We start from the raw sequence: 21,549 nt of genomic DNA, 5'->3' as shown, positions 1-21,549 counted from the left end.
TTGTCGGAAACCTGACATTCTTGAGGCATCCCATGTTTATTGTTTATTGTGTACCTGACAGACTCATGTCCCCCACCCCCCTCAGCTCTCCCACCCCACCCGCCACACAAATGCGAAAGCATTACATCAAATACCTAACATATTGTGGAATTCTCTAACTTTGAACCTGACTGTCTACAAATATCCGAGCCAGACCATCAGAAATTGGTAGACCCATCCTATGGAGAGAAAGTCACTTGAGGTGCAGGTTTGGCTCTCAGCACTGGAGAGGTGTGGGCAGGGAGAGTGAGCCAACATGGGTATAGGGCTTATTGGGACTGGATCCTCATCTGTGTGGTATATCTGGTGAGAAGGCTCTGTGCCATGTGCTGTCATCAATTATGGCCTAATAACAGCCCTGTGACGATGTGAGGAATGCTTGGACATTTAAACAGCACAAAAAGACATCGCATGATCCAATGTTATTGGCAAATTCATTTCATTTTTATTTCCCATCAGACTCGTCAAGCTCCACAAATGCCGAGTGAGACCGATCATGGAGGCATGCAGTAACATTTTGGTATCCCCATCATTGAAGCTCCCAATATTGATATTACATCATTGAGAAGGTCTAACGGAGGGGAACGAAGCTGTTCCAGGAATCCGAGGGTCGTACCAGATTCCAATAATTTAAACTACCATCACAGATGTATAGAAATCTCAAAGGGTATATGATCAGGTCTATCAAGCATTGAACAGGAAATAAATGATCGCAGTAGTTGAAGATAAGTGAAGACAATCTGAAATAACAAAAAAAAAAAAATGCAACAAATTACTAGCATTTTAAACGATTCATCGAAAACGATGTCATCACCCCCGTCTTTGTCAACTTCAACAAGCACATCACCCCGCAGGCGGTGGTGTTGTTGGTCAGTGGCAGTGTATTTTTACACTTCCTGCACCCACACAATCAGTGCAAGCCAAAGCTGACTTGTGACGTGAGCACAGCCCTCCTTCACAGTGAGTTCTCACACAGTTACAATTAACAACGTCAAGGACACTCTTACGATGTCATCCGAGTGATGCATTGGCACCAGCTTAGGATGATGAACCATCATCATCCTAAGCTGGTGCAGTTTACGTTTTGTATCCCAATGATAGGTCTGATCTGAATCCTGACCTGAACCAAAATCTAATTGGCTTGTACTTGTCACCTACTCAACTCATCCCACCAAGTTTTGGCCTAATTCATACACAACGTTTTGAGATATCATGCCATACAGTATATATAGTATATCTATGATCTTCACACTTGTTGCGAGATGTTAGTTATTTTCACATAATAATATTTACAACGTGGATTGTGTACCGCCATCTCGTCGGAAATTTCTTCAATCAGCGATCTCCTCGCAAGACGCTCCGATTCCTTGCGCACACACACGTACAAAAAGCATGAATTCAAAATATTTTCATCAAACTATGTTATAACTTACAATTCGACCTGACAAATGAGTGAGTGAGCAAGTGAGAATGTGTATTGAAGGAAGCTATCATGCATGAGCATCACAAGTGAGAAAACCCCATTTATCTATCTATAATTCCAGCAATATGTGTGTGTGTGTGTGTGTGTGTGTGTGTGTGTGTGTGTGTGTGTGTGTGTGTGTGTGTGTGTGTGTGTGTGTGTGTGTGTGTGTGACCGCTGTTTATCGATAACCCCTGGTCCGATCTCATTGAAACTTGCCAGGTATATTGCTGGGGACCTGAGGATGTGCCTTGTCAAGGTTTGATATTAATCGGACAAGTGCTTCCCAAGTTATGGACATTTATTTACCAAACCAATGACAGAACACGTTGCTGCATAGGCGTGGCCGACGGGGAAAGGGCACCATAGTTACCAATGACAGGACACTTTGCTTGGCGTTTTGCACCCACAGTATCTATCTTCTATATATCTATCTATAATTCCAGCAATATCTGTTTGTTTGCCTTTCAAAAGGTTTGAAATTAATCGGACAAGTGGTTCCCAAATTATGGCCAAGTTAGAGCGCATTCCCCATTACGGGTTACAACGTAGGATTTCCGGATAGTGATGACTTACTGTATTATAATAATTTCTCGATTTCTTATGCGCATTTATGGATAAACACAATGCCCCAATCCAGTCGTCCTTTATGAGAGCGAAGGAACGGCCTGTGTAGTTGTTTGAAGGTTTTTTTTTATTTTTTATTTTTGCACGTACGGCCACGCACGTACGGGCACGCGAGAGCAAAGGAACGGCCTGTGTGGTTGTTGTTTCTGGCACGCGGTTTGAAAGTTTTATTTTTATTATTATTTTTTTCTGCACATACGGGCACGCGAGAGCGAAGGAACGGCCTGTGTGGTTGTTGTTTCTGGCACGCGGTTTGAAAGTATTTTTTTAATTTTTGCGCGTACGGCCACGCACGTACGGCCATGCGAGAGCGAAGGAACGGCTTGTGTGGTTGTTGTTTCTGGCAAGTGGTTTGAAAATTTTATTATCTTGCCAAAACGAAATTTTTGCAAGATATGTTAGTCAGCTTGTATGTTTTTTTTGTTTGTTTGTTTGTTTGTCTGTAATCACGTATAAAAAATTCTGCAGAGCACAGTTATCATCGGAAATTTTTGTAACTTCGCATATCAGAGGCCTATATAGGTCCCTTTCAGTGCACAAAATTTTGAAGGTCAAGGTCAAAGGTCAAGGTCACTTTGTTGCAAATCAAGGGAGTCGACGAAACCATTATTTTTTGAGTAATTTTGATCGGATAGTCTTCAAACTTCATGGGAATATAGTTCATGGTTTCGCGCTCAGCTGATTAATTTTTGGTGGCGATTGGCCTTGACCTTCATGGTTAGCGCCTCAGGTCAAACATATTTGACCCCAAGGTCAAATTTTCAAGTTTTAGGAACCATATCGTGTAGTACCTCAAATTGAACACCTCGATGAGTACTTTCTAGATATGTCGAGCTTGAGACATTATGGCGTCATTTGGTGACGTTAAGAGGCAAACGCATATTTTTCATGGTTACTCTGTAGAACGATTCTCATCGGAATCTCTCGTAGGCAGATATTCCTCAAGGAGGCGCTCCTGGTGGATAGCAGCTCTTTTCACCTCAGTGTGACCTTAAAGAAGTCACACGTGGTCACCTTTTGGCAAGATACAGGTCACCCTGCGGATGACATTGTTTTTTTATTTTATTATTTTTTTCTGCACGTACGGCCACGCGAGAGCGAAGGAACTGCCTGTGTGGTTGTTGTTTCTGGCACGCGGTTTGAAAGTTTTTTTTTAATTTTTGCATGTACGGCCACGCACGTACGGCCACGTGAGAGCGAAGGAACGGCCTGTGTGGTTGTTGTTTCTGGCACGCGGTTTGAAAGTTTTTTTAATTATTTTTTTTTCCGGGTACGGCTACGCACGTACGGGCACGCGGGAGCGAAGGAACGGTCTGTGTGGTTGTTGTTTCTGGCACGCGGTTTGAGAGTTTTTTTTTCCACGTATGGTCACACACATACGGGCACGCACTCGTCTATCTATAATTCCAGCAATCTGTGTGTATGTGTGTGTGTGTGTGTGTGCGTGTGTCTGTGACCGCTGTTTCTCGACGACCACTGGTCCGATCTAATTGAAACTTGCCAGGTATATTGCAGGGGACCTGAGTATGTGCCTTTTCAAGGTTTGATATTAATCAGACAAGTGGTTCCCAAGTTATGGCCATTTATTTACCAAACCAATGAGAGGACACGTTGTTGCGAAGGCGTGGCCGATGTGCCATTTAGTTACCAATGACAGGACACATTGCTGCGTAGGCGTGGCTGTTGGGGAAGAGATACTCAGCCTCGTTCCCCATTACGGGTTACAATGTACGGACTTCCGGATAGTGATAACTTACTGTGTTCCAATAATTTCTCGATTTCTTATACGCATTTATAGATAAACACAATGCCCCAATCCAGTCGTCATTTACGAGAGCGAAGGAACGGCCTGTGTGTTTGTTTGAAAGATATTGTTGCGAATTCGCGCCCGCCGGCGTGCGATCGGCCGCTCGACTCGAATGGCGGCTGCCTCGCCCACCAGAACAGACAATTCTGTCGTGATCCTCTCGGACCAACGCCGGGAGCTAGTCACGGGTGGGGGTTTAACCTCACCACGATCGTGCCAATTGCCCACCCATGCAGGATAGGGTCGCTCGTCAAATTAGATCTACCTAAGTACCTGGGCGAATGGTCGACCGGGCGATCGCACCTCGCCACAGGTCGACTCCGGACACGGGCCGCTTGGGCGGCCCGTTCCGTGCTATCGGGATAACCGAGCGGTGTTATCGTCGACCTGGACGGTTCAGATTAATTACTGGGCGTATTAAGCCCACTACAAACCCTTTACATGAAGCAGGATGGAGGGTCAATAAAGAAAAGATGAAGCAAAACGGGAAAACAGTTCACACAATGCACATTTATTACGCGACACACGGAAAGCACACATATACAGCCAAACAGTCAAAATGCACAGATAGCAGTTAAAACAAAAGAAACAATGACGCAGAGTTACTACTGAATACGCATACACACGGCAACACTTATGCAGTTCTACTTTACAGACTGTACCAACACACATTTACTCAAAAGCAAAGGAAAGAAGCCACCCTCATAGACAAGGGGGCAGACGGGCCTGTAGGCCAATATGTGTGCGTGACCTGGAGGTGCGGCCAGGTCTGCGAGACCAGGGGGGGGGGTCCTACCCACGTCTCGTGACGCGTTGGCGGACGAGCCACCGATGTGGCCGCGTGGCTGTGCCCCGACTCCGTGCTCCTTGGCGGGTTTCGTTGGCACGACGTTTGGAGCGGGGTGGGAACGGGCCCCCTTTTTGCACTATCTCAGCGTGGGGGAAAGGGGGAATTGTTGATGCCCTGGAGGAGGAGAATGGCTGGCTGGCTTGGGTCCCGCAACGAGCGATCTTACACCGCGATCTCGTCGCCGACCGCCGTCCTTCTCGCCTCGCAAACGAGCTCCTTTGCCTCTTCCCGCAACACTCCTCAGTCGACTGCAGAACCCAACTCGATGCCACACCGATGACTCGACTCACTCTGCCCTGCCTACACACACTGCTACTGCCACACTCTGCTACTATTCGCCTTGCGCTCGCCGTTTTATAGGCCGCCAGGATAAAGCAATATGCAAATATCCGGATCAGGATGACCTCGGGGGTGAAGCCACACTCGCCAATTGGACGGAGGAAAAGTGGGTGTGAACCTCCCCTGATCCTAGAATTTGCATATATCGATTTAACACAGACGTGCCTGGAGGCGGGGCCAAGCTGCTCCGTGCTTGCTAATTGGACGGATCAGAAGTGGGGGTGTAGCGTTCTTGATCAGAATTCTCCCTCGGAAAGGCCGCCACCTGCGCTCGCGGCTCGGTGCGTATCGCTGAACGAGCCCAAGACAGCCCGACGCTCAGTGTTCACAGGTGGTGCGGGAATGGCCATAGAAGGAGAGAGGTGAGGGTGGTGGAGGGTTTATAGGTGGTGGTTTGATGGTTATGGTGCCGTTTGGGAATGACGGTGATGCGATGTTTGCGGGATTGAGTTGTGAAGGTAAAGGTCGTGGCTGTTGGCGTTGTTGTTGTTGTCTGAGGATTGGAGCGTGGTTTTAGTTGGTGATGATGGCTGGCGTGGTGGTTAAGGTGGTTGTTGTGTGATGGCGGTTGAGACGTGGTTGGTTCAAAATAAAGATAGAACAGAAAAACGGCTATCTCAAAGCATCGCAGCCCGAATGAATGACATAAATTCCCTCTAAACAACGGGTTTGGGGCTAACTACACATGTACTTAGAGTTATCTCACCTACGGGCTCTGAATGGTGGTTTGAAAGATTTTTTTGGGGGGGGGGATTGCATGTACGGCCACGGACATATGGCCACGCACGTACGCACATGCGAGATCGAAGGAATGGCCTGTGTGGTTGTTGTTTTTGGCACGCGGTTTGAAAGTGTTTTTTTTTTGCACGTACGGCCACGCACATACAGCCACGTACGTACGGGCACGTACTAGTATATATATAACACCAGCAGGAGCACATGATGAGACTCATTGTGGTTGAGATACTCATCATGGGTGGGAGACTCATCGTGGATGGGAGACTCATCGTGGGTGGGAGACTCATCGTGGGTGGGAGACTCATCGTGGGTGGGAGACTCATCGTGGGTGGGAGACTCATCGTGGGTGGGAGACTCATCTTGGTTGAGATACTCATCGTGGTTGAGATACTCATCGTGGGTGGGAGACTCATCATGGTTGAGATACTCATCTTGGTTGAGATACTCATCGTGATTGAGATACTCATCATGGGTGGGAGACTCATCGTGGGTGGGAGACTCATCGTGGGTGGGAGACTCATCGTGGGTGGGAGACTCATCGTGGTTGAGATACTCATCATGGGTGGGAGACTCATCGTGGGTGGGGGCCTCATCGTGGGTGGGAGACTCATCGTGGGTGGGAGACTCATCGTGGGTGGGAGACTCATCGTGGGTGGGAGACTCATCGTGGGTGGGAGACTCATCGTGGGTGGGAGACTCATCATGGTTGAGATACTCATCATGGGTGGGAGACTCATCGTGGGTGGGAGACTCATCGTGGTTGAGATACTCATCGTGGGTGGGAGACTCATCGTGGGTGGGAGACTCATCGTGGGTGGGAGACTCATCGTGGGTGGGAGACTCATCGTGGGTGGGAGACTCATCGTGGGTGAGATACTCATCATGGTTGAGATACTCATCATGGGTGGGAGACTCATCGTGGTTGAGATACTCATCATGGGTGGGAGACTCATCGTGGTTGGGAGACTCATCCTGAGTGGGAGACTCATCATGGGTGAGTAACTCATCGTGGGTGGAAGACTCATCATGAGTGGGAGACTCATCGTGAGTGGGAGACTCATCCTGGGTGGAAGACTCATCCTGAGTGGGAGACTCATCGTGGGTGGAAGGCGAATTCAAACATTTATGTGACGGACTGCTGCTATCCTGTTTTACTTTGGTTTCCACAAGCATGAATGTAATTGTGTAATTTATCTTTCAACAAATGCAAGAGTAAAAAATGTCATCCAATTTGCCTTTCAACACCTTCAATTACATTGTTTGCAAAATGTCTTTAGTCCCCGTATTTATCGAGCCTAATAAATATCCAACTATTGATGACCTTTTGGTCTTATGGAGAGGAAAACGTTCCTTACAGAACATGTTGGAAGCATGCCAAACTTACTCCTCTTTACATCCACAACAATTTATTTTCACCGCTTGCTCAGAGCTCACAAAAATCCCTTCTCAGTAACAGGATCTCTTTGCTTTGTCCTCAACTTCACGTCCTCTCACCCTCACCATCCCAAATCGCAAACACACACCTAAACACAATCTCATTCATCCTAACTTCGATATGTATTCCACCTTTCCTTGAGCAGCCTTTCCTTTCCCAGAAACTTACTGAGAAGCCTATACACCACATCATGTCACCTCCCACACTTTCCTTTATCTCATACTTGGCCAAACCACTCTCTTTCGCCTCAACTCTCCAACCACCTGCTGAGGTGCAATCCTAGGACACCTTGAACTTGACTGAACTCAACTCCAACTTAACTCTAACTGAGGAATGCCCCTCTTGCTTAGCTCTATAAAGCTTCATGCAGGGCCACCTTCCGCAGTACTGTTGGTGCCTACGTGCACCCACAATGGGCCCAAGTAGTCCTGGAGCAATGAATTAGGCTCCTCAGGGCAGTGTGGGCCCATGGTAAATAATAATTAAGGGGAAGATTTAGTCATGCTTAGGAGGTGGGGTGAACAGAATATCAGATTAATGGGGACAGTGTGGAACTCTACGGTAAATAATCGACTTAATGTTTGACTGACTACACAGATATATCCACAAAGTGCGTACGCAGACATGGCTTCACTTACAATAGAGTACACACAAATATCACAAAAGGGGGTCCCTACGACCTGCTGTCAACATAACTTTTATAACATATGTGTATATGTCTCTCACACAAAAAGGGTACAAGGTATGGAGGAGGGAGGCATGCGGCCGCACGTACCTGCCATCTACTCCGAGACCGAGTGCACATGACTCGCACAGTCCCGGATGAAGACCAATTTGTGATCGAAACGTTGGACCCGAGCCATCATTTCTTACTCGTCAGTGATGCCTTTGTATCTCCTGGTATGAACCTTCCCAACCTCAATTTAGTTTTCCTCGACGCGTCGCGACATGTCGGGATGCAACTGAAGATAACAAATCAATGGCTTTTAAGGAAAGTAAAAATGGAGTAAAAAAAAGTTTATAAGAATTTGTCACATCCTCTGTCTTCCAAGTTTTACAAAGTTAATTCTGCTTGCTAATATGTCTGAAACTCCTGCATGATGAAACCTTAATCAAGTACGCGACATTTACAGCGCACTTACATTCACCTTACAGCCGAATATGACTCCCACAATACTCATCTGCCTCAGTCAGGTTCCATTTCCCTTTTCACATTTGTCATAATTTCTCCAAAGGTCAAATCAAATCACCATCTTCTTTCTGTAACAATGAGAATGTTCTGCAACATAAAAGCAGAAAAAGAAAAAAATCATTGCTTCATAACACATTATTTATATTATTCTGAACAGATACCAAGTCTTTTTTAGACGAACAGATATCATGGGATGAACAAATTGGTGAGGTTACACGACATACTGTATACGAACACTCCCAAAGATGTGTTATACTTCCCACAAATCAGGAACATTTCACAACCGAAAATCAATGCTGGACAGATAATTCATCACAAGGTCTTCAACCAGCTAAACAATTTGGAATTTGGCAAAGGTAACAGCCCACAGTGCTCGACTCACTTGTAAAGGTACGTAAATGTGTTAAGATGGGGATCGGATGACTACTGATGGAAACCAAATTATAGATAGGAAATGTGTTATTGACAACAGATTGTCTGGTTTGTTACCTTGAAAAGCTCATGAATAAAGCAAGATCGGATGAAATCGATGGAAGGGACGCTCTACACAAGAGAAAAAGTGAGGAAAAAGAACGAAACTGAGCAGGAAACTTGGACAGCAGGAGGAAAACAGTAATAGGATGATCTATGGATGTGTGCGGTGACACTGCGAGGCTGCACAAGAGTGAATGAGTGCAAAAGGTGTCGGTGTGACACCAGGTAGCCATGAGAAGGCTGAAACTGAAAGGACTGAGGAGTGACAAAAAAAACTCTCATTTCAATTACTTACAATTGCTCTGTTATATACCGGACGTAGTGGCATGTGCCTGTAATCCGGCTACTTGGAGGCTTGGGTTGGAAGATCGCTTGAGGACGGGAGCTCTGCACTGGGTCGCGCTATGAGAGGGTGTAGGGCAGCCCGGAATCATGGTGAGACGCAATCCTTATCCCTGTGTCGTAAGAGGTGACCAGGGTTGCGTCAGGAAGGGCATCCGGCGTAAAACCTATGCCAAATCAGTATGCAGATCATAACGGATGATCCGCTGTGGCGACCCCTAACGGGAGCAGCCGAAAGACGAACAACAACAATTGCTCTGTTATATGTAGACGGTTCGTTTATCTCACATGGCAATCAAGAGTTCGATTGTAGAAGACATTGTCAGGAAGAAACAGCTGCATACGATTAAATGTCATCACTGTTTGGGCCAAAAAAATTAATGGAAAAAAAATGAACAACACCCTTGGAAATTCCCTAAAATAGAAGTTGACAAAATAAGGAATATTTTTCCATGATGCATGTGTGGGAGAAAATAATTATATTAATGTACTCTCAATTATAATTGTTGCTGGTGTTTTATAAATTTAATTTTTATGCTATAATGAATGGAATGTCTTGCTGTGGAACAAAGTGACCTGGTTGATAACACCAACTTTTGCCATGATTCTTTCACCGAGTAGACACGTATTGCAGTTGGAGTTATTTTGCCGAATGCTTACCAGCCCCCTCCACTCCCCAGGAAAGCATATAAATGCCAGGAAATGTAATCTTAGTTTATTGCAAATCATTGAACTGGATGTATACCATCTCAGTGGGTTGTACTACATAGTAGTATGCTAATAAAATTATCTGATGTAATGTACTTTCCGTTGTGGACAGTGAATTAATTGTGGCTTTCATTTGAGTAACAGGATTTACATCGAGTCGGTTAAAACGTTAACTACAAAATTCTACAACACACGGAAATGAAAATAATCTCAAGATGTAGTAGTTTCTTTTTCACATCACGAGGGGGCGATAGCAGGCCGTGAGAAAACGTTTCACCCTTTACTGTGGAAAACCTGCTCTTTGGTTGTGGACTGATCGTTCAAATGAATCCACAACCAGATACAAACATTACTGCATAATAAGTGGACACTTGGCTTGCCATACCTGTGTTGCACCATCTCTGTTCTCAAGAACCTTCTTTCATACTTGTTGGAGGATCCGTCCGCCATTTTGCCCCAACTCATACATTGTGGTATCGATAAAGCAGCATGAAAAACAAACTCACCAAAGAGGAAAACACAGTGCTTCAGATGGATATATATATATATATATATATATATATATATATATATATATATATATATATATATATATATATATATATATATATATTGTTACGGCTGTGGAAATTCGCAAACCACCATTTAGGTCCCGTAGGTGAGATATCTCTGAAGTACTTGTGTAGTTAGCCCAAACCCGTTGTATAGAGAGAATTTATGTGATTCATTCGGGCTGCGATCCTTTGAGATAGCCGTTTTTCTTTTTCTATTGTTATTTTAAACGACAAACCTCCCCGCAAACAACAACCGCCACCAACTACGCCACAACGCCAACCGCGCTACAATTACCCTCACAACAACCACCACCATCTTCGCCACTACCCCCGCTGATGAACGCCATCCTCCACGGTCCACACTACGACGGTTTCCGCGTTGGAAACCGTCGAGAACGCAAGGAGGGAAAGAAGAAGGCACAACGATGGCGCGTGGATTTTTCCCGCCTGTTTCTCCGAGGAGTGTGACAGAAGCGGGGTGGGGCAGCTGGCGCTCGATTGGTGGATGCGTGGTGTGACGCGGCCAGGGAGCAGGAACGCCCCTCTTCGAGACCTTTCTCAAAGCGCCTCGAAGGGGGGTGGAGCAACGGGGCGGAGCCCCGCGCTATAAAAAAGGGTGGATCTGCGAAGAAGGTTTGGTTGTTGTTGTTCCTGCCGAGCCTTTTGATCCTGCGAGCCTGTTCCTGCCGGCCTGTTGATCCCTGCGGAGCCCATGATCCTGATGAGCCTTGGACCTTTTGGACAAACGACGGTGTGAAAAGAGAGAGAGAGAGAGAGAGAGAGAGAGAGCTCCTGTTCGAGGGTTCTTGTCCGAGAATTCGCCGGAGTCAGTGTAGTCCCGAGACCCCGCTGGTGGGACGGAGTGTCCGCCATTTCCTCTCTCTCTCTCGACCCCGAGTGTCGACGATTTCTTACCCCCCCCCCCGTCCGCACCGAGAGAGCGCTGAAAACCCCGTTCATTCCCCAAAACCCCGTCCGTGGCGTCGAACGGCCACACGTGCCGGCGCGAAGCACGAGCTCGCCGACCACGCCGGAGGAGCAGGGAGCTGAGGGCGCGGAGAAAGACTCGGTGCGCGCACAGGGAAGTGACCACTTCTATTTATTTTGGGTTCTGTGTAAATGTCTGTGGGTGGCGCCATCTGTAAAGTAGAACTGTATAAGTGTTGCCGTGTGTGCGCGCAGTCGGTAGTAACTCTGCGTCGTTGTTGCTTTTGTTTTTGTTGCCATATGTGCATTTTGACTGTTTGACTGTATATGTGTGCTCTCCGTGTGTCGTCCAAATAAAGTGCTTGCATGTTGAACTGTGCCCATTTCGCTTCGTCTCCTTCCTTTTAATTGACCCTCCATCCTGCTTCACATAAAGGGTTCGTAGTGGGCTTAATACGCCCAGTAATTAATCGGAACCGTCAAGGCTGACGATAACACTGCTCGGTTATCACTGTAGCTCGGAACGGACTGCTTGAGCTGTTCGTGTCCGGAGTCGGTCTGTGGCGTGGTACAATCGCCCGGTTAACCATCTGCGCAGGTACTTTGGTCGATCGAATTTGGCGAGCAACCCTATCCTGTGCGGGTGGGCAATTGGCACGGTCGTTCTGGGGTTAAACCCCCACGCGTGACGAGCTCCCGGCGTTGTTACGAGAGGGTCACGACAGAATTGTCCGTTCCGGAGGGCGAGATGGCCGCCATTCGAGTCGAGCGGCCGATCGCACGCCAGCGGGCGCGAATTCGCAACAATATATATATATATATATATAAATATATATATATATATATATATATATATATATATATATATATATATATATATATATATATATATATATATATATATATATATATATATATATATATATTGTTATGAATTTCCGCCCGCCCGGCGTGCGATCGGCCACGTAACTCAAATCGCAACACGTTGCCCACCGGAACGGACAATTCAGTCGTGACCCTCCGGGAACTACCGCCAGGAGCCAGTCACGGGTGGGGGGTTAACCTCACCATGATCGTGCCAATTGCCCACCCACGCAGGACAGGGTTGCTCGCCAAATTCGACCTACCAAAGTACCTGCGCGAGTGGTCGACCGGGCGATCGTACCTCGCCGCGGGTCGACATCGGACACGAACCGCTTAAGCGGCTCGTTCCGTGCTGCAGGGATAACCGAGCGGAGTTATCGTCGACCTCGACGGTTCAGATTATTTATCGGGTGTTTCAACCCACTACAAATCCCTTACGTGATGCAAGATGGAACTTTCAAACAGAGGAAAGGACGAAACGAAACGGGAAACAGTTTGACAAGCAAGCACTTTTATTTCACACACATGCACGTATGTACAGCCATGCAATCAATGTGGGAAAAGCAAAAAGGAAAATGCAACCAAAGCAAAAGCACTACTCCCGACTATAATTATTTACAACACTTAAACAATTATATTTGTCGGGACTCGGTGCCACATCATGCATTCAAAATAAACAGGAAAGACCTCCCCATATGCAGGGAGGTAGACAGGGTCCGTGGACCAAATGTGCGCGGAACCTGGTGGAGCAGCCAGGTCCACGAGACCGAAGGGTCCTACCCGCGCCCTCATGGCGCGATGGCGGGCAAGCCGCAATGTCTGCGCAGCAACGCCCCGACTCCGTGCCCATGGCGTGGTCGGTGAGCCCTCTCCGGCGTGCTCCACGCCAGCACGGTTGGGTCGGCACCATGGTTAGGGTGGGGGATTAACGGGGCCACCGGCACCATCTCAGCACGGATGGGGGGAGGGAATTGTTGATGCTCAGGGTCGAGCGAGGGGGTTGGCTGGCTGGCTTGGTCGCTTGTGGAAGCGAAGGTGGCTCAATTCCAACGATGAGACGAGCCCAGCGACCAGCGACGAGACGACACCACACTACAACTCTCAGTTCCACACAGACTCACCTCTTTTATAGACCGGAGGAGGAGCCTGTATGCAGATTTTAGGATCAAAACGCGATTGGAGGCGGGGCCACGCCACCAACTGTTCAGCCATTGGTGTGGCAAAAAGGAGCGTGAGCCTCTTTTGATCCAAATTCCTCTCCCATAAAGAATGCACATTCATCGCGCTTGGAGGCGGGGCCATACCGCCCGACGCTCGCCCATTGGACAGAGGAAAAGGGGCGTGAAGCCTTCCTGATCGGAATTTCTCTCCCTTAAAGGCATCCATTGCACTCGCGGCTTATTGTGTTCGGCAGCAATCACCGAACGGCTTCGGACAGTACGACGTTCGGTGTTGACTGGTGGTGGGGTCAATGGTTGTGGATGGAGAAAGGCGAAGGTGGTGGGGGGTTTGCTGTGGTGGTTTGGTGGTTGGCAGCCGTCGTTTGGGAATGGCGGTGAAGCGGTGTTTGCGGGATGGAGTTGTGGAGGTCAAGAGGCGAAGCTGGTGGTGTTTGAGTTGTTGGTGGCTTAATGGTCCAAAATAACGATAGAGAAAGAAAAATGGCTAACTCAAAGCGTCGCAGCCCGGATGAATCACACATATTCCCTCTAAACAACAGGTGTGGGCTAACTACACATGGACTTATCGATATATCTCACCTGAGGACCCTTTATGGTGTATTGCGAATTTCCACAGCCGCAACAATATCTCTTCTTCTTCTTCTTCTTCTTCTTCTTCTTCTTCTTCTTGGCACATGTTTTACGCCGGATGCCCTTCCTGACGCAATCCTGGTCACCTCTAACGACACAGGGATATGGTACACCTATTTTAACCGGGGTATACACCGGCCCAGTATACTGGTAGTCATTTCGCCGACCTCGGAAGGATGACAGGCTGAGTCAACCCCCTGGTGTATTAATTCAGTGGCCAAACGGGGCTTGAACTCAGGACCTTTTGGATCCCAAGCCACTGCGCTAACCACTGCGCCAACACCAGGCTTACAATATATATATATATATATATATATATATATATATATATATATATATATATATATATATATATATATATATCACATATAACTCCTCAAATCAAATTTTCGGGTCCAAACCAAGTTAAATTTTGTAAATGGTAACTTTTCAGATTGAGGTGTACGATACAAATAATGGCTGTTTTAAAAACAGGCAATGGCACCCACACAATACCAATAACAACCTTGTTACTAATAAAAGACAATTACAGCAGACTGTTGACAACAGAATTCAAATGCAACCTTGATATATCTATAGCGAATAAGGCCACTGACTCAATTCTGGTCTCACCCCTCCAACCCTCTCACGAGCCCTCCAACCAGCCAAGGTCATATACATTTTCTTCCAGAACCCCATACTTGGTTACTCTTCCTATCTACTCGCAAAGCTGACTGCTCAACTCCATGCCTTAATTCCTCTGCCCTCTCATCCGTGGAACCAACTCGCAGTATTTTTTGCCTCATGTTCCTTCCTCCTGTCTAATCATTCAATGCTTTCTCTTCTCCCATACCAACCCCTACTATTTTCTACACCCACTGATCTCTCCTCCCTTTAATTTCAGACACTCGTGTGCAATGCCTTTGTCTGCCCATTTACCTTTGATCCTCTGTCAGTCTGTGAACCTGCTGTCTGGCTCCATTGCTTTGCTTCTTCATGGGCCTAGAATTCTGCATCCAAAAAAAGAGAAGAGAGCACAACCCGTAGTGAATTCATAAAGCAATAGAAGCAAAAGCCAGATTAATAGCAAGGAAGTAGCAGTAAAGCTGTAAGGGCCAGCGATATCACACACGGCAAGCAGCTCACCTGGCGAAAGAGATTAGAACAAACAATCAGAAATAATTAAGATGATAAGTCAACCAGCTGGAACAGATCTGAACAAAGTCAACTCGAAGAACAACAAAGCGTGGATAACAAATAAAGATAAGATTGGGCCTCAAAGAAGAGTAGAAGCAGGATGTGTAGATGCGAAACAGAGACTAGATGTGGTGTTATCAAAGTTGTAGATGTATCATGTATCAGGCAAGACATGGATAAGATATATATTCAGAAAAAAACTTTAAAAAGAAGATGAGAATCTTCCACAGAGAGTTCGAGGAAGAGAGGAAATGTTGGCTACGACCAGCAGGGCCCCCAGACCCTTAAATGATAGATCTCCATGTATCCTCTTAATGTACAAATATACATGGAGTGTCTTATATTTACATTAGTCATTGTGCTTCTTTGTGTATTTTTTTACAGTTTCATATTTACATCCATAATTCAACCATTTAAGGGTCTTGGGGCCTGCTGGCCGTGATCCACAGATTCTGGTATTTTTTTATTTTGTAAGTTTATGTAACTCGAGAAACACAAGTAGTCTGTTAAGCATCTTCATGTTTGGCGGAGTGACTCTTCTATTAGTAGTAGGTGCAACTGACCACCCTTCAGGGACAGGCGAAAGGATGATGATAATAATAATAACAATAGTAACTAGAGTGAAGGCAATGGTGCGCCATCGCGAATCCCCACACTTCCCACTAAAAGCAACGTAGATAGATGGCAAAAAGTTCCATCAGGAATGACCCAACATCAAATTTTGAGTAAAAAACTTTTTTTTCCGTTATGATCCAACTGACCCCCAGTCCACCAGCTGGGGCATTTCCATCCATCAATTGGGACCATACTCCGTGCAGAGCGTTGGTGCTGCTTAAGCAGTCTTCTTGGCTATTGGGCACAATCCTGGACGGGTCGCCACTCCGACAGTATACCAGCATGCTGGCACTCATTTTGCCGACCTCGGAAGGATTACAGGTCGAGTTAACCCCACCTGGTATTAATTCAACAGCTGAGCAGGGTTTGAACTCAGGACCCTAGGATCCCAAGCCCGCCCCCTAACCATTGAGCCAACACTAACACCTGGGGGCATTTACTGGGGGTCAAATACAAGAAAATCCAATAAATCAGTACATATTTCATTAATCCCCCAATGTTGATTGCATAATGCATATATAGTACAAAGTTTCATTGAAAATGATTTAAAATGTGTCCATTATTACATTTTTGGAATTTGACCTTTTGGCTCAGCCCGAGAGGCCGGGGCCAAAAATTACACTGCTTTTGTACCTTCTTGTCATGTTTTGGTCATAACTTCCAAGTATAGTGAATTTCTGCACAACCGTTTAGGAGGAGATAGCGTGACGGACGAACAGACGCAGCGGATTACAATATGCCTCCATTAAAAAAAAAGCATGGGGATAATAAAGCAGAGTTATCGATACATCTCCGAGCTTGGTGTGCACTTTCATTTGGCCCTGCTGTCCACTCTTAAAATTGCCCAACCAGATGAGGCAAGCAGAAGTCCTGATTATAGACCTGCTCTTGATGTATCAGTGGTGGAATCGATTAAATCAATTCCATTAAACCCTGGGATGACTTCTGCAAAACAAGCCTGAATGTTCCAAAATAGCTTCATCAATTGCTTCGTCATCTTCGATATCCTGTAACATTCTGGTTTTCATTCTCACAGTGCATTTTATCGCCTCGTTGATGTGAGTGCACGCTACAGTTTGTTAGGTCCGTCGCTGAATGTGGATGGAGGGTACGTTTTCACCCTTGTCTGTTTGTCTGTGAGCAGGACATCTCAAAAAATTTTGCATGGATTTCGATGGAATTTTGTGAACAGGTGTTAGGAGTGTGACAAGGATGAACTGATGAGATTTTGGTGAAGATCCGGATCCTGACTACTAGCATTTTTTAAGCGATTCGTCACCATTGAAAGAAGGGGCCAAAAATATGTATCCGAGCATGATATTTCAAAGAGCTATGTACGACTTATGACTAAACAATGTGGATGAGTTGGTTAAGTGAGACGAACAAGCCGATTCGATTTTGGTTCAGGTCTGAATCCCGATCCTATCAAGTACAAATCGTAAACTGCGCAGCATTGTGGAGGCATGCGCTCTACACAGTGCAGTTTCACCTGATTGCTGATGAGCAAGTTTTCAGTTCTGGGGATGTAAAAATTACAAAAAAAGTGCCATTTTACAATGAAGGTTCGACATGAACTATGATATCACCATTACCTGTAACTCAAGGACGTCTCAATGACATCAAAACTGAACCAAAGACACATGTAAATGTATAATAAATGTGTAGTGCACCCATTCTTCACAGACACCCGCTGTCAGTTATAATTACAATAATTATCCTACTATTGATTTGGAAATGGTCACTGGCTTTTACACCAATTCAAATGTTTATTATGTACTCTAGACATCAAAAAGCTACATGTATCGAATAACAAACTACATGTATCATGCTACAAAAAGCTACATGTATCAAATGGAGCATCTCACCACCATTAGAGCATTAAAATTGCATCAGATGTGGCAAGAATTGTGAATTGTTGCTCCCAGCTTGCCGGCTGGATGACAGAAGACGCCATTTGTATTTTTGCCTATCCATGCCTACCCCGTTTAGAATTGCGTGCAAGCACGAATAACTTGCTAGCGAATGTAAAATCACATTCAGGAAGTCTACTTACTCTAGTGTAAAAATATCAACAAATAATTGTAACATCTGGCCGTGTACATGTAACGGAGGCAGAGTGGGGAGGCTGTTGGGGACAAAAGAGGTAAAATGAGAAAGTGAAGGATAGGAAAGGGTGAGAGACAATGTCGTAATTAATAGCAGGAGGAATGATGAAAAAGTGGAAAATTATGAAATATTTCACAAACTATCCTGATGTAAAAAATTTAAGGTGAAAACTTCGCCATGAAGCTCGCTGAACTCGATTCAGTTCATGAATTTGGTCGTTTCCAGCCAATCGCAGATATCATTCCAGTGCCGTCGGGTGAGTTTCCTCGATGCTTTTCAATGTTTTTGGTTGGGCAACTTTTTGACTGCCAACTCAAAGTAACTACTGCAGTAAATTTATTCTGTAGTTCACTTCACAAGGTGAACAATAATTCCCATTACCCGCTGGAGGCAATGGTGTCGAGACCATTTTATCCAAGCATAGCGTGTTGTGTTTTCACGTCCCATGGTATCTTGCAACGCATTCGATAAAAGATCTTCTCAATTGCTGCGATTATAGCATCATTGCACGCTTGTGCTTTTATTCCATAATATATTATGGAGCCTTATAATGCATGATGAAGAGTAGGTGATCTATCGCTGGCATCCTTACGGTATTCCAGGTTCCTGTACTCTCAGCCAAGTATCTTGCGTCAGAGTGAAGACCCGGTTAGAGTCGGAGTCACGGTTAGGGAAGCCACCTTTACTGTTAAGGCAAAACGATGATGATGATGATGATGATGATGATGATGATGATGATGAAGAACAGTTGAAACAGAGGTCATGACAGCTATTTCAAGAGTGCAGGAGTTGCAATTTTTAAAATCTCCAAATCCTGTGATAAACTTTGTGTGAACTCACTTGGCAATTGATGATGTCTGTGTGCTGGAACAAGATCCCCCCCCCCCCCCCCGTCCACAGCATCAATAAATAAATACAAAGAAGGCATCTTGAAACGATGGCTCCATCGTACGTTCGAGAGTAATCCCAAAAGTTCTGTGAGCACAAATGTATCGTTTTCAAAGTAAAGGTTGTTGGTGATTGAAAGATAAGATGATACACTATACCGTCTCATTATTTACTGATCTATCTTGTGTTGTGCATGAAGGCAGGTTTGGTCCTATCCTGCCAAAGTAGTCTGATGACACCTGGTGGTGATGGAATGATGTATTGACCCCTGTAGGTTAGAGCAGGGATACGCAATTTGTTTAGGGTATCGGTGATAACTCGCTTACTCTTCATGAAGGACACAATGGGATCTTTAACGTCCATAAATTAACTGGGTCCATAAATTAACTACCTAGCAGACTGGGTACTCAGTGTAACACAGCCGTGGGCACACACAATGCCTCGCGCGACCTGCGAAACTCCAGGGTGGCAGCTTGTAACTGGGCCGAGACACTTCAGAAGGAAGGTTTATGTGCTGGAATCAAATAGTTGGTCGATCCTGGTCGGAAAGGCACTGAAAATGACGGAGATTGCAGAATGATGTGACATGAATGAAGTTTGCCATTGGTGTATCATCTTATGTATGTGAGGTGATTGACTTAGGGTGTTACAACAGTGTTGTTTGGTGAAGGATTCCTGCACAGGTGTGAGTGTGATGCATTCTCAGGTCAATGTAATCACGTTATGATTCACAACATTCAGATGCGGATTTTTAAGCAAGTTGAAGTGGCCAGAGAATGATGTCCAAAAGTGGCCTCTGTTCGGATGTGCAATGGGAAGTGGAGGATGTGTCAGCACGGTGCAGGTGAGGCACGGCCATTGTGCTCACGGAAAACAAGGTATGGCTGCCCCGCCCATTGCCCACTTCATTTATGTATTTGGTACAAATTAATATCTCCAAGTAAATCTTCGATCACTGCATTTTGAAACCACCAGTATTCTTCAGGTCAAGTCAGGTATGGGAGCATGTGCCAAAACAGCGCATCGCTGCGTCCACTTTCTGCCAGTACTCCAGGGGCCTCCGTCTGGCCATCCCCCAGGCAGATGCCAGGCCCATCCCCATCTCCTTGAGATGATGGTCAACCTGCTGCAACCACGAGGCATGTGGTCGGCCCACTGGCCTCCTCCACTCATGAGACTCCCTCGCTGAGAGAATCTGGTGAGCAGGATCAGCGTCAGGAAAATCAGCCACATGTCCATACAGCCGCAACTGATGTTCACGGACTATGCAGGTAACAAATCTCATCCGAGTCTCTCTCAGCAACTGCTCGTTGGACACAAAATCCGACGAGCGATAGCCAAGGATTCTCCGAAGAGACCTGGAACCAAAGGAATTAAGTCTCCGTCTCAGATCCTTGGTCAGAGTCCAAGTCTCGCATCCATAGAGCAAGACTGGAAGCACCAAGGATCTGAAGATTCAGACTTTCGTCCTCCCGCACAGGTACCGGCAGCGCCACACCCCATTATCCAGTGAATCCCTGACTCCAAGCCCGACCCAGACGTTGATTGACCTCTGACTCACAGCTGGCAGAGGCATGAATAATACTGGCAAGGTAAGTGAATCTCTCCACAACCTCAACATCCTCACCACAAACAGGCACAGACAGGACAGCAGCATCCAAGATGTCACCGAAAGCCTGGATCTTAGTTTTGACCCAAGAAACCCGTAATCCCAACGGCTCCGACTCCTCATTCAGCACCTCGAGGGCCCCCAAAAGGATATCTAAAGTCTCCGCAAAGATGACTGCATCATCTGCAAAATCAAGGTCCGAGATCTTGACATTCCCAAACGATGCACCGCAGCTTGATCTCTCCGACATCCTCCCTAAAATCCAGTCCATACAAGTGCTGAAAAGTGTGGGGGCCAGTACACACCCCTGACAAACTCCAGTAACAACTGGAAATAAGTCAGAGATGGTACCACCACACTTCACAGCACTCTCAGTACCAGAGTAGAGTTCAGACATCAGATCGGTCAGTTTTGGTGGCACCCCACGAAGACCAAGAATCCTCTAGAGAGCATCCTGATTCACTGAATCGAACGCTTCACAGAGATCAACATAGGCTGCAAGCAGCCCCTGCCGAAATTCTCATCTGCGTTCAGTAAGGACAGGAAGAGCAAGGATACGGTCAATCGTTGACATCTTTGGTGTAAAGCCTGACTGCTCTGGATGCTGGTGGTCAAGCAGATGGTGGCGAACCCTATCGAGAATTATCCAAGCAAAGACCTTGCCCGGCACTGAGAGCAGCGTCACCCCTCGGTAGTTGCAGTCTTGGCGATCACCCTTCCCTTTCCAGAGAGGAACAACAAGGCCCCTCTTCCAATCAGTTGGGATGATGCCTGTGTTCCAGGCAGAGCACAAAACTGCATGCAACGACACGAGTGCAGCATTTCCACCAGCCTTGAGAAGTTCAGCATGGATGCCACAGATCCCTGGAGCTTTGCCCCGTTTCAACTGGTTCACCGCAGCCCATGTTTCCACAAGCGAAGGTGGACCACAGTTGATTTGAGGGTCAGCAACAGTGATTGTAACACCCTTGACATCCAACTCGACA

General features: G+C 46.2%; 1 long non-coding RNA gene across 1 annotated transcript; it reads right to left on the bottom strand.

The window, feature by feature from the left end:
• Window positions 1–160: 160 nt before the first annotated feature.
• Window positions 161–10,109, bottom strand: LOC147031043 (uncharacterized). Its single transcript, XR_015056642.1, has 4 exons — window positions 9,259–10,109; window positions 8,440–8,576; window positions 8,073–8,259; window positions 161–1,405 (listed from the first exon to the last, which is right to left on the bottom strand). It is a non-coding gene; the product is annotated as an uncharacterized LOC147031043 (long non-coding RNA).
• Between the last annotated feature and the right edge of the window lie 11,440 nt (window positions 10,110–21,549).

The sequence above is a fragment of the Eptatretus burgeri genome, chromosome 3 (genome assembly GCF_056783735.1).
Source record: "Eptatretus burgeri isolate ZD-2024b chromosome 3, Ebu_testis_v1, whole genome shotgun sequence".
Taxonomy (NCBI): Eukaryota; Metazoa; Chordata; class Myxini; order Myxiniformes; family Myxinidae; genus Eptatretus; species Eptatretus burgeri.
This window is presented reverse-complemented; position numbering and strand designations above follow the sequence as displayed.